Source organism: Mus pahari, chromosome 8 (assembly GCF_900095145.1).
Source record: "Mus pahari chromosome 8, PAHARI_EIJ_v1.1, whole genome shotgun sequence".
Classification (NCBI taxonomy): Eukaryota; Metazoa; Chordata; class Mammalia; order Rodentia; family Muridae; genus Mus; species Mus pahari.
The window spans coordinates 19729178-19742045 of record NC_034597.1 but is presented as its reverse complement, the minus strand read 5'-3'; the positions used below and the strand labels follow the sequence as shown (position 1 = coordinate 19742045).

At 44.6% G+C, this 12868-nt stretch overlaps 1 protein-coding gene across 13 annotated transcripts in view; it reads right to left on the bottom strand.

Moving 5' to 3' along the window:
- The window catches only part of Erc2 (ELKS/RAB6-interacting/CAST family member 2), an 841097-nt gene that overhangs the window by 88004 nt on the left and 740225 nt on the right, over positions 1–12868 (bottom strand). For 10 of the 13 annotated variants that reach the window (XM_029541503.1, XM_029541492.1, XM_029541496.1 and 7 more), the window contains one exon: positions 2216–2392. The exons of 2 other annotated variants lie outside the window; for them this stretch is intronic. The gene's annotated coding sequence lies outside the window, so the exon portion shown is untranslated. Of the gene's footprint in view, positions 1–2201; positions 2393–12868 lie in introns of those variants that run through there. One more of the 13 variants, XM_021202982.2, reaches the window with a different exon arrangement.

The window sequence follows — 12868 nt, the reverse complement described above, 5'->3', positions numbered from 1 at the left end:
TGGGATCTCTTGCCCATTTATTCAGTTCCTACCACCCCAACTTAGCCAATGCACTCATGAGATACGCATGAAGCCAATAAAACTCACAAGACTAAGAACTACACTATGCTTCCGATGTTCTTAATGACTTGAAAATTAGCCTCAATGAGGCTAATAAAGCCAACCTTTATACCATTTTATTAGTGCGCTTGTCTATCTCTATATTTGTATATGAATGTATCAACCAATGGGGTCAAAGGGATTGGGCATTTTCTACTTCATGAAAACGAGGTAAAGTCCATTGCTAGTGCTTTCCTTTTCTCTGATTCCCCCTTCCCTACTATGCTGCTGCTTCTGTGCCACACGTAGATGTGTGCGCTTGAGGGACTCATGAAGAAGGCTGAGATGATACTGAGAGCATTGGAAGAGCAAGCAAATGGTATGAGAAACAGATGGAAGGGAGGTGGTGGAGCATGTCAGGCCCTGAAGGACAGGCAAATCTTTATACTCATTATAAGAACAAAATGAAACCACCTAGAGGGGTTGAGGGAGTGAGCTCACAATATAATTTACATGATTTGAAGATTTCTCTGCTTCTCTGACTGATGAATGTATGCCCTTGATGGATCTCAGGCTCCTGGGGAAGGGACCTTCAATGTCCTCACAACACACTGGTAGAACCAATGGCTTTGAGAGTGTTGTGTACATCTGAGCCCCAAAGACACCTCCAAATTCAGGTTGCTGGGCCCCAGAGAGTTTCAGTACCACTAGATCCAGGTGAGTCTGAAGATTTATCTATCTGAAGCATTCCCATGTGATACAAGGAAGCAGACTGATGGTCCAAGTATTGCATCGTGTCAAAGCTATTGAATCTATTGGCCAGTGGAGGGACGTGAATACTGTGTAAGACAGAACAGTGGACCTAAGCAGTGGTTTGGGTGTGACCTAGAACAGTAACAACTGACTCTAACTATTTCTCTTCTTTTCTAAATCATTCTCTGTCAAATTCTATGATGGTAATAGCAAAGGAGCTAACACAGCCCCACACAGAAGCATTCTTAGTGATGAGAGGAGGCAAGACACTTCGGAGACTGCACTGCCTAGTTTCATTATATATTCAATGCCATTTAGATATGTTTGCAAAGGAATGTGATTTACATGTGTAGGCATTATTAACTGACATCAATCTAGAGGGACTATCAGTTGGTGATCCATCCCTTGGTACTAGTCCATAACTAACGGTCACGTTAAACATTCCTAAGAACTCTGGAATAAAGACTATCATGGCCCATGCTTTTTGACTCAAAGTGCATGATGTTTGTGCCACACACAAACTAGCCAACAAAGTAGATTGCCAATGTTTTTCTAGAAAGACCATTTAGAATGCCATTCTCAGGAGTTTATTTCACTAAGAAATACAATCTCAAGAGTGCAAAGTAAATGAGACTTTGAACATGAGGACATTAAAGAAACATAACTAAGTATTTCAGGGAAAAGTCGGGTGCAGCCTCTGAAACCACCGGAGAAACCACAGCCAAGGACCCGCAGCCTCTATGGGTTTACTCTACTCTATATGGTGGAGCTGTGGGTCCCACATGGAAAGGGTAGATCTACCCAGAAATCGGTATTGTAGGCCAATCAAAAATGAGCATTTGACACTCAGGGACAGTTTGGAGTTTAGAGGTTCCATAGTCTGAGGCTCAAAGCATCATGGGTTCGTGTTTTGTTTTTCTTTTCCCAAGGAAGACGCTGGTGAGACACGTTTCAGGCTCGGGCAAAGCTGCATTTAAACCAAGAGGGGTGTTCTTAAGTGAAATTGCATCTACTCAGTAGGAACTCAGGAGCTCTCTATAATGATGTCACTTGGGATGGGGGTGAAAGGTTGAAACAAAAAGAGCCTTGGCGAGAAAATAGTCAACATAGCACCAACACGTGACCACCCCCCCCCCCCATCCACATAGCCGGATGCAGAAATGGTATGCAGCTTGGATCCACAGTCCAGGCTGATGGGAATTATGAACAGTCCGGCTATGAATTAAATACAAAAATAGAGTATAATCGCTATACTCCAGCCAATAAATAAATAAATAAACAAATAAATAAATAAATAAATGTACAAATCAGTCCCAAAATCCAAAGACATTACTCCCTCTCTCTTAATTCCAGTACTCCACATTAATCACAATTACCCACCTCCAAAAGGGTAAAAGTGAACACTGGACCCGCTCCGATGTCACAATGCCACCGGATCCTCCCCGCTGTCTCCCTCCTCCTCTTCTTCTTTACAGACAGGTAAAGTTGGATCTCTTGAAGGAACTGGGGGCTCCCACTCTAGGCAAAGGTTGGACAGGTGATCAATGTACAGCATGAGATTTGGCTGTGCCTACACGTGCCTCCGACAGAGCTGGATCATCTAGGGCAATGAAAATTGTAAGCGACAAGAGAGCAGTATTAACAGCTTGGGCTGGGAACCAGCAGGCAGCACACACAACTCGCCGGGACACCCAGCAAGCATCCTTCCTCTCATTCCTTCACTCCACACACTCAAGCACTGTGCCAGCCTCTGGGTGGAAAGAGGGGTGTGGGATACACACAGCGGTCCTGCCCTAGTGGGGCTTCTGGGCTGCTGGGTGAGACAATGAGACAGGCAGGACAATAGAGTTGAGAACCTTTAGCACAAAGGCAGCCCAGTCCAGAAACAGAGAGTTGTGTGAATAGTCTGGGGAGGTTTCCCAGAAGTAACATTTCAGATCAGACCTGAAACTTAAAAGGATTGGGGTAGGTCAGCATGTGCAAAGCTCCTGAGATGAGAAAGGGTCACGGAAGCAAGGGCGGGGGCCAGAAACGCCTTTCTTCTCCTTCATTCTCCATCCACTAAGTCTACACCAATCTGGAGCACCCAGATTTGGCATCTGCTGCCCTCACCCTGAGATGCCCTCCCCCCCCCCATAAGCCAGTTACATTTCTACCTCTGGTAGGATCTCACCAAAGGAAATGTCTTAGGAAGTTACTGTTTCTAGAAGAGGGAAGAAGAAACCCATGGTATGGAGTCTGTTATAAAGCTCACCCAAAGGAGTAAGCTTCATTTGAGGTTGTTGAGTTTAAAAGTCTGCCTCAAAAGCACCGAGGGTCCCCTCCCTTTGGCTCTCCCACTGTGCACTCTCCCTCCCAAGTCATTTCACGCCTCTGAACCTTGGTGTTAACCTTGGCATTTCTCATCTCTATAAGTTCCTCACAGACATAGTTCCTCCCACTCGCCTTTAGGCAATTAAGAGAAACCAGAGAGCTGATGAAGCCAGTGCTGTCAGTTTGTTCCCACATCGGGGGACCAAACCAAACCAAACCAAACCAAAAGCTTGAATGTTGCCCTGTGGTTCTAGCTGCCATGGTTGCTCTAGGGTTCTAGCTCCTTGTGCCTTATGAAAGAAACCATTGTAAGGTGTCATTTAAGAAAAGGCAGCTAGCCCATGGCCACCATTCCAGAAGCAAATAGCCCAAAGCGGCTTGCCTTTCTGTTCTAATATTATCATAAAATGCAGGGCTCACAAACATCCCTGATTGAACCCAGGAAGAAACAAAACCCCCACTTCTAAGAAGGGGGGCAGGCAGCTACTTTAGAGACAAAGAAAGGATGTCTTTTTAACCTATGACAACACAAATTTGTTTAGGTTTGCCCTCCACTAAGTAAGTAAGCAATTAGGTTTTTTCCAATAAAAATATCCCTGTGCATGTGCAAACACCAGGGGCAATCATATAATTACCCTGCCCAATCAGATTCAATTGCTGACAGTTGAGTCCCCACTGCTCATTAACTTCAGATCACAAGGAGGTCTTACGGAAGCTCTTGCCGTTTCCTTACAAAGGCTCCTATACACAGGCGCAGAGCTGGCACTACCTCACGCATGATAATCACCCCTAAGCCACCAGTGCCAAGGCAAGCCCACTCCAGCTTTCCTCTGGAAAAAAAGAAAAAAGCAAAGGACTTTGAAGACCCACAGGTTTAAATGCCCTGGCTTCATTTGGGGGGGGGGGAGCTTGCTGCTAAATATAAGAGTAACCTTTCACCCCCACACTTTAAGTGGCATAATTACATAATTAAAACCAATTATGTCATTTAACAGAGACGTTCTCAAGTCAATTACCGCAATCACTGACCTCAGAAGATTTCCCACACTGACCTGTGACAATGGAGATTGCGATAAATTTAGACACGGGCTTCCGAAAGATGGCTGGCACAGCTGTTTGGGTGGGTTGGAGGCCGTGTGGAGACTTCTAAACAGCAGAGACTGGATGGAATTGGTTTGTTCTAATGTCACAATCACTATGTGTATTTGCACAGTCCTTCCAATAGTCTAAGATAGTAGGTAATTGATTTTTTTTTTTTTAATTCCTCCATGATGTGTGGCTGAGAGGGGAGGTGAAGAGGCACATAATCACGTCTGAGTTCGGCAGCCAGCCGACTCCAGTACTGGGGAGAGACCTATGGTAAGTCTTTTGAGCTGTAAACTCCATATTTTCTAGCAGCAAGGCCGGTGAATGTGTGTGTATGTCTGCGTGTGGGTGTGTTAAGCTCTATTTATTATTTCAGGCACCATTATCTTTCTTTTTAACTGTCTCACCCTAACTACCCTCTGCAGGCACACATCTGCCAGATGTTTCATTCCAGCTCAGGGCGATGGCATACCTAGGTCACAGGGACAGCCCCATTGTCTCTTGGCATTCTCTAGCCTCAGCACCAGTTCAGGGATGAGTCCATGATTCCAAGCCATGGAGACTTTGGTGAGGGCCTCGGGAAGGACTCTCACTCTTATTCACTGTACTTGCATGTGGGAAGTAGAAAGCACTGGTGCTCAGTCATCATCCTTGCCCCAGTAAGAGAATGAGAAAAGGGAGACCAAAGACAGAAGAACTTGGCTCTATAAAACAGCTGCTGTGAATCCATCTATGCAGACAGTACATTTAGAAAACCAGCCAGTTCTAAAATACAGGAGAGGAAAGATGAGAGCTATCAGGACCTACAGTTTGGACACAGTTGTGAATAAGGATAAGGACAGATTTAGCGCAGCATGGCTATGGGCAACAATCTTGCCCCCCGCCCCTCACAACACAGTTAAATGCAGCCAGTTTCTTAGTTATTTAAAGAACATACCATTTTATGGGCAGGAAGAAAGACTTTAATCTGTAAAATGATTTTTATCACAAACTAAACATCCTTGTAACTTTTTGGTCCTCTGCTTTTGTCAAAGTTGTCTCATCTTAGAGTTGAGGCAGCTGTTGGAGCTGAGGAGACCTCCCTTGACTTGCACTTTGCCTAACTCTGCAATACCCCTGTTCTCTCTAATGCCTGGATCCATATAGGATGTAAGATCCCAGGATACTGAATTCATTAAAAGTGCAGCACTTTCTTCCTCTTTTATTTCAGACCTTGAAGAAAAGCAAGATGAACAAAAATTCCTTAAATGTCAGAGTATCAACTTAATATTATGCAAGTTTGGGACAAGACCATTTTGTGCTCTGAGGATTACTTGTGTACACTGCATCCCCAGCTACCCACCAGATGCCAGGATCTCCCATTTCTCAGCTTGTGGCAACTGGAAATATTAGTAAACAGGGCCAAACGCTCAAGGATGGGGGCCAGGACTAGTTGAGAGACACTTCTTTAATGTGACATTTGGGGAATGTCCAGAACATACTCCCTGCATCTTGGAGAACTTTGGTGACTTGTAATGCTATGGTCTCCGTGAGAGGGAAAAGCCACTTTCTTTAGTATTTTAGAGAAACCATGTTGAATAGCACTGGAGTGAGGTAACTGAAACACACACACACACACACACACACACACACCAAAAACCAACAAAACAAAAACAAAACAAAACAAAACAAAAACCAAGGTAGCCATAGTGTTGCTTATTACAGGAACCCTAAAGACCTGCTGAGTCTCTCAGAACCAGAGCAGAGGGATGGAAAACCCTTCTAGCAGGAATTGTATTGCCTAAACACAGAGAGGAACAGAAACAACGGCCAGACCTCTGGATGGTGAGCTACAAAATTGAGCATTTGGCTTCTTCTCCAGGAAAGAAAACAGAACTTTAAGATTATTGCTGGGCTTCTTACACTTTCAGTTTGGCTGAAACACATGAAATTGGGGTGGGCTTTACAGAAACGCTCCCTTCAACAGAGACCCAAAAGTCACCCTCTTTATAGGGAAAAAAAAAGCCAAATGTGGCTAACACCTCACTTATTTGGACACATGTGGGAGAAGACATTTAAAAGCATCAAAATTGATGGTTACATAGGATTTTTTTTCCCCCTAAGCAAAGCACCTGGTTGAGTTGTAAGTGCTTAAGAGTAGACTGGTCAAAGCGTCTCCCTCACAAATGGTCTGAGTGGGGAAAATAAGGCTGGATTCACAGAGCTGACACATCCGTTGCTACACAGGGAAGAAGATCTTTGAGTCAGCTTGGCCTCCCCTTAGTGAGGACAACTGATAAGCTCCTGGTTCCGCAGGAAGGCACCCTAGTGAGGTTCCCGGATGGTTCTTGCTTCTGGGCACAGAATGCTATGTATCTCAGGGTCCTGAGCTCTGATCTAGTGAGTGGGGAGAACCATGTAAGTTTCCATATGAAGACTGGGCCTTGCTGGGGCTTCCTAGGATGAAAACAGTTGGGTCTAGCTAGACATTGCCGAAGGTGAAAAGCTCCAAGGGAGTTTAGTCCCAGAAGGGATGCCTCAGCCCCCTCGACTGATTCTCAGGAGGCCTCAGCTCCAGCTATCACCTTGCTCACTTTTCTTCCGGTTCCTCATTGTCCAACTCCCCCCACCCCCTCACTGACGGCTAGAAAATCTGATTATACAAAGAGACATGTCTCAAGTGGACAAAGAACATGAAACAGTGGATCTCTGAAGGCCTTGGTGCCTCTCTTATTGCCCTCCCACCAACCTTTCGTTAAATCCCATTTGGAATAGGCAGAGAAAAGGAGAAGAGCTTGGCTTGAGGTTTTAGCACAGGAGTTCCCAGCCTGTGGGTCCCGACCCCGGACAGGGGTAGCATATCGGATGTCCTGCGCGGCAGATATTTACAGTGCAGCAGCCAAATTACAGTTAGAATGTAGCAATGAAGTGATCTTATGGTTGGGGTGTCATCACGACACGAGGGACTGTATTAAAGCGTCACAGTGTGAGGAAGGTTGAGAACCACTGTTCCAGCAAAAGCCACAAGGGTTCTCATAAGTCCCATGAGCAATAGTTGCTTCCAGAGGCTGGTGGTTAACTCTTATGGAACCAGACCTCTCGAGCTTAGAGTTTAACAGGCACTGTGGTGTTCTTATAGACCAGTGTGTTCACCCTTCACAGGTCCTCTGCTCTTGTCAGCAGTGTATTTATTTATTTACATTTTACTTTTACTTTTTATGTGTATGAGTGTTTGGCCTACAGGTATATATGTAAGCCACGTGTGTGCCTGAGGAGACTATGCCACGTGTGTGCCTGAGGAGACTAGACCCCTTAGAACTGGAGTTACAGCTGCTATTAGCCCCCATGTCGACACTGGGAAAAGAATCACAAGTCTTCTACAAACAGAACATGCTCTCCAGCCCCCAAGAAAAATATGCATATACTGGTAGTCAAGAACCCATATTTTCCCTTCCTGAGGAATGATAAAAAATTATTTGTTGTTCATCTGATATAATTCAGATATAACCAGATAACCCCTACCTTGGAGTTTTTGTTTTTGTTTTTTGTTTTTCTTAATTATTGTCATATTTTATGGTGGCAGACATTTTCAGTGTAACTTAGGGCCTGGTGTATACTAGAGAATGGCTCTAATACTCCCAAGCTTCCCCCCCACCACCACCCATTTTGTTAAATCGGGTAAATCCTAATCCAAGACCAAAACAGAGTTAAGTCAAGAAATGATTGTTCATGGCTCAGAAGGAATGGAGCATTATAAAGAAACCCGAGTCACTTCAGTAGATTTGAAGCATCTTGGCTCTTAGATGGTCAGACCCTGGCTCTGGCTAGACTTCAGTTTCAGAGATAACTTAAGGAATTCACAACCCAATTGCTGTTTTACGGGCAAGCCTGGGACCTCAGGCACTCAGAGGATTATATGCTACATTTGCCTTGAAAGGTTAAAGTGGATGTAATTGTTAACCTTGCAACTCACAATCAGAACTGGAAAGGGGGCTTTTAGGGGCACAGATTATAGGGAAATCATTCTTGACCCTTTTGGGGGTCACTCCCATCTTTGAAAACATTTGGTAGAAGCTGTGGAACTTCTCCATAGAAAAGTTCTTATACACAATTTCCAGGCTTTTGTGGAGTATCTTTCTTGAGGCATAGAGGTCTTCCGTAACGCTTATGATTCATGAGCTATATCAGGGCCTAAGAGACTTAAAGTGGGACAAGAATCCTTAAGTTTTCTGCCTTGGTACTCCTCTCCCAGGTTTGGGTGGGAAGGGAAGAGGCTGGGGTCATCCTAAGAAACTGTAAAGCAGAAAGCCTGGGCTGCTGCTGTGACCTATCAGTAGACCAACCAGCAGAGCAGCTCTCTGGCCTCCTCAGACTCTGGCTTCATTGTTGCGGAATGAATAGGCCAGCCTGACTGTTTGCACAGGTCATGTCCTTCCAACCCAGCAACCAGGTTTCTGGGAAGGGCTCTCTTGGGTTCTGGAGTACTGCCCAAGATTCTGTATTTGAAAAAAAAAAAAAAAAGAAAGAAAAAAAGTTTTAAAGCACTGGCTATGTGGTGACCGAAGTCAACAAAGCACCCTTAGTTCTAAGCCATCTGATTATCTGATCCTGGATTCTGCAGCTCAGAGGTCAGGAAACAGTTGGGGAGCTTCTGGGACATTTTTCTTTGAGTCTAAGAGAAAACATTTGGCAGGGACAGAAGAGAATGGCATCCCGGCCTGACCACTTACCCATTCACCATTTCCTTCTTGCCCGCTGTTCCCCTTTCCTTCTCAGGACAAGTTGCCTACTGCCTCAAAGTGCCCGCTGCTCCTCCAACAACACACCAAACATTGCCTTTCAGTTTTATGAAGCTGCCTTTCCCTGGGTAACCAAGAGACCCAACACAGACTGCTGTATTAGTTAATAGCCTCCATGGCCAAGGGCGGGTGTGCCCAGCTCTGAGCCTCCTAGGGCTCCAAAGCTACCTACAGATTAAGCCTTGGTAGTTTTTAAGCAGAAGAAAGCTGGGGACAGGGTGGCAGTTAATTGTTTTACACAACTTTATCCACATAGCCAATGTATTGACAAGATCATTCATACAGCTGATGATTGAAGCTAAACAAGAAACAATGCTTGTCTTACTCATTATTTTTTTTTCTCAAAAACAATCTACTGCCTTAAGGAAGTCTTTAATGTCCACTAACATGAACCATAAACTGAATTTGAATGTTTATTGATACTCACTGACATCTAAGAAGATGTAGTGTGTTCATGGTTATCACCTCAAAGGAAAATAGAGGGCTTGGTTTGGGGGGGGGTATCTTTATCTGTCCTTGGTTCCTGAAACAGCATGAGAACCGCACACCCTCTGTTCTTGCTTGTCAAAGGATACCAGCGGCCTGCTGGGAAGAACATGCTGGCCAGTAATGCCTCCACACTTTGTGTTAAGATTTGAAGAGGAAAAAAAAAGAGAGAGAGAAAGAGAGAGAGAGAGAGCTCGTGTAAATTACAGACAAAGTTGACAAATTTCACGGCTTAGTCATGGTTAACATATCGGATTTCATGGTTTGACAGAGATTAACAAGGAAATCATATTAGAGTTACAAGTATTAGTCGATTCTTAGGTATTTGGTAAAGAAACTCCATGTTCTCTGAGCTCTCATTGTCCATTCAGTACCCCCTTTTGTCTTTCCTGCCATAGACGCCTACCCCCTGCCAGGCCAGAGGTAGCAAATGGGGTCTCTCAAGTTCCTGAGTTACCCATAGTCAAGGCAGGGGCCAGCCTGTACTTAGCAGAACCCGAGGGGGAACTCTCAGCCTCCCCAGAGTAAGGCAAAGTTTAGCATTTGCAACCCAGTTCATAGAACAGTAGGGATTAAAAAGCAGCCTACTTCTACACAGTGCATATAAGTCTACCTAAGTGTATGTACTAGGGAGGGAAATGAACTATCACTTTTTTGAACTACGGTATTTGAGTTGAAAATTACGTTGTCCTATCTTTATGAGGCCATTCAGTTGAAGCCTTGCTGTTAGAAGTTGCATACAGGCAAGGACTTCAAAAAGCCTGCTGCCTGCCTGCCATTTGGCCTCAGGGTTCTGCATATCCTCTTTCTGCTAAAAGGCCTGCTTGCCTGTCAGCCTTGCATAAAAGATGCCAATTTGTCAGCCATTTGCTTGCCTTCTCTCTCGGAGCCTTCCTAAGGAGAAATTCTCTACACCTCCAGTCCTCAACCAGGCTATCCCACTAGCAGCAAGAAATCCATTCTCTCTCTGTCTCAGACCCATTTCCTTCCCAGGCTGTCCTCCTGGGTCTTATAGGATGTCCTTAATCAGAACCACATTACTCAGCCAGAGGAAGTCCCCCAGCAGAGGCTGGCAAGACTCAATGGCAAATTAGTTTCAGAACGTGGAGGGTCACATTGGGAATAAAAGGCGCGGTTATCTATTGTGTTTTCTTTAGTCGAGAGAACGGAGGCAGAGTGCCAACTCTGAAGAAACCCGGGTTTGAATAAGGAGTGGCTGCTTAGGAGACAAGTACCATTAATTGTGAGCACAGCCCTCAGCCAAGGAAAAACTGCAGACCTTACGTTCTAGGTATCTTAGGCAGCAGTAAAGACTTCTCTCTAAACAAGCAGGGCTTCTACACTTTGGTAGTACCCCACATGGGGAAGATTAAAAAGAGCTAAGTTTTCTTTTTTCTTTTTCCGTTGTAATTATCACATGATTGTGTACACACACACACACTACATCTGTGTGTCAGATAAACACATTTAAATAATAGCAGCTGCCACTGATTGTAAGTTCTTTGCACATTCAAGTTTCTCAAGTCCGTCCTTATTTTACAAAGGCTGAAATTGACTGAACCCACAAAGTTAGACAGAGAACCCAAGATCAAACACATAAGTACCTGACTCAAATGTGTGTGTGTGTGTGTGTGTGAGAGAGAGGGGGGGGTTCTGTGTGTATACATGCTTGTTAGGCTGTGTGAGTACACACAGAGACCAGAGGTCCACATGGAATGTCTTCGATTGTTTTTCTCCTCTGTTGTTTTTTTTTTTAAACTTTATTTTGTGTTTGTATGTATGAGACTGTGATCATATGTCTGCCACCATGAAGGTGTGGAAATCAGAGGACAATCTGTCCTTCTACCGTGTAGGTTCCTAGAATTGAATCCAGGTCATCAAGCTTGGTGGCAAGTGTTAGACAGGTGTGTAAGCTTTAGTTGAATGCAAGGCCTACCTCACAGGAATGTAGGTAAGCTACGGGCTATGGGCATGCAGGGAAGAGGGAGAAGGGAGTTGTGTAGAATGCCAAGATTCCTTTCATGAATTTTTCCAAGTCCAGCTTGGCTAGAGAGAAGATGGGGAGGACCAGAGGGCAGGGGGCTGAATGGAAATCTATCCCCCACCCCAAACTGCTGGCAATCCTCTATCTTGAATGTGTGTTTACTTGGGGGGGGCATTCCAGGGTGCCCCCCACCTTTACTAACACCTTGGGGCAGTGAACAATTAGAATGAACGTTTTTCATCAAATGCCCCTCCATAAAACCATTTCCCAGGAAATGGAACACAGCGTGGAGCCAGCTGACTGCATTTTCCACCAAACAATGAGCCTTGTGGGGAACAGGTACTATATTTAAATGATTTTCCTCCTGCTTTCCGCCAAGTCTGTCTTTCAAGGAGACCTACATTGCAGTGCTGAGGCTCCCTCCCCTCTGGCCATCAGAATTGGAATAGGGAATAGGCCCTGTCTCTTCAACACCCATGTGTAAAACGCCAATAAACAAACCAGCAAAGACCTACAGGCCTAATTGCCTTTTAACTCCACCAAGATGATAAACTCCCAGAGCAAGAAGGAAAGACTCCCAGGGTTTTAACAAGTTTATCTGCAGGCCACTTGAACGTTTTCTGTCTGCCTACACTTCAGTGAGTTCACTAATAAAAGGAAAAAGGGCCCGAGCTTCAAACCCTTCAATGACTAAGAAATCACAGATTTAAAATGTATGGCCAGCAGAAAACCAACCCATTAGCCAAGTGTTACTTTAGGCGTTTGTAAAGACTGAAGGGAGGATAGCAGGCACCGCTCATTCTCAGCCCTGGCCACTTCCCTTCAGAGAATTGCTTGCAAAACAACTCAAGTCTGCTCACAAGGAACCAGCAAACCCTTTAAGTTTAAGTCAAGGGATTGTAGTGACAGGGGAGAGCAGAAACCTACACTGGTGATGGGGGAGGGTCCCCAGCATCTTCTTAACTTCTACAAGGGCATCTCTCTTTGAAGGGATTTCTTAGTTTCACTTAGTGCCTGTTTCTGGTCATTCACAACACACCAAACTAACTAACTAACTAACTAACTAACTAATAAATCCCAAGCATTCTGCACTTAATGAAGTTAAACTGAAAAAATAAAATCAAACAGAACTAAAACACTTTCAAGTAAGTAGGAAGACTGGAGACTGGAAGTAGGGGCGTGGCCTCCCTGGGAAGCTGGTTCACAATGGTTACCTTTTATCAATGTGAAATGTCACTTTGTGAGTTTCTAAAGAAATGATAGGGTAGATAGAGGTTGACCCTCTAGGAGTAACAGGGGGCATTTTAAAGTACCCTGTTTGTCCTTTAGGACTGGAGAGAGAATGTAAATGACTTTGGAGGCACACACTGGATGTACATAGGTTTACAACAAAGAGTAGTTATAAAAAGCTCCACAACATACTTTCATT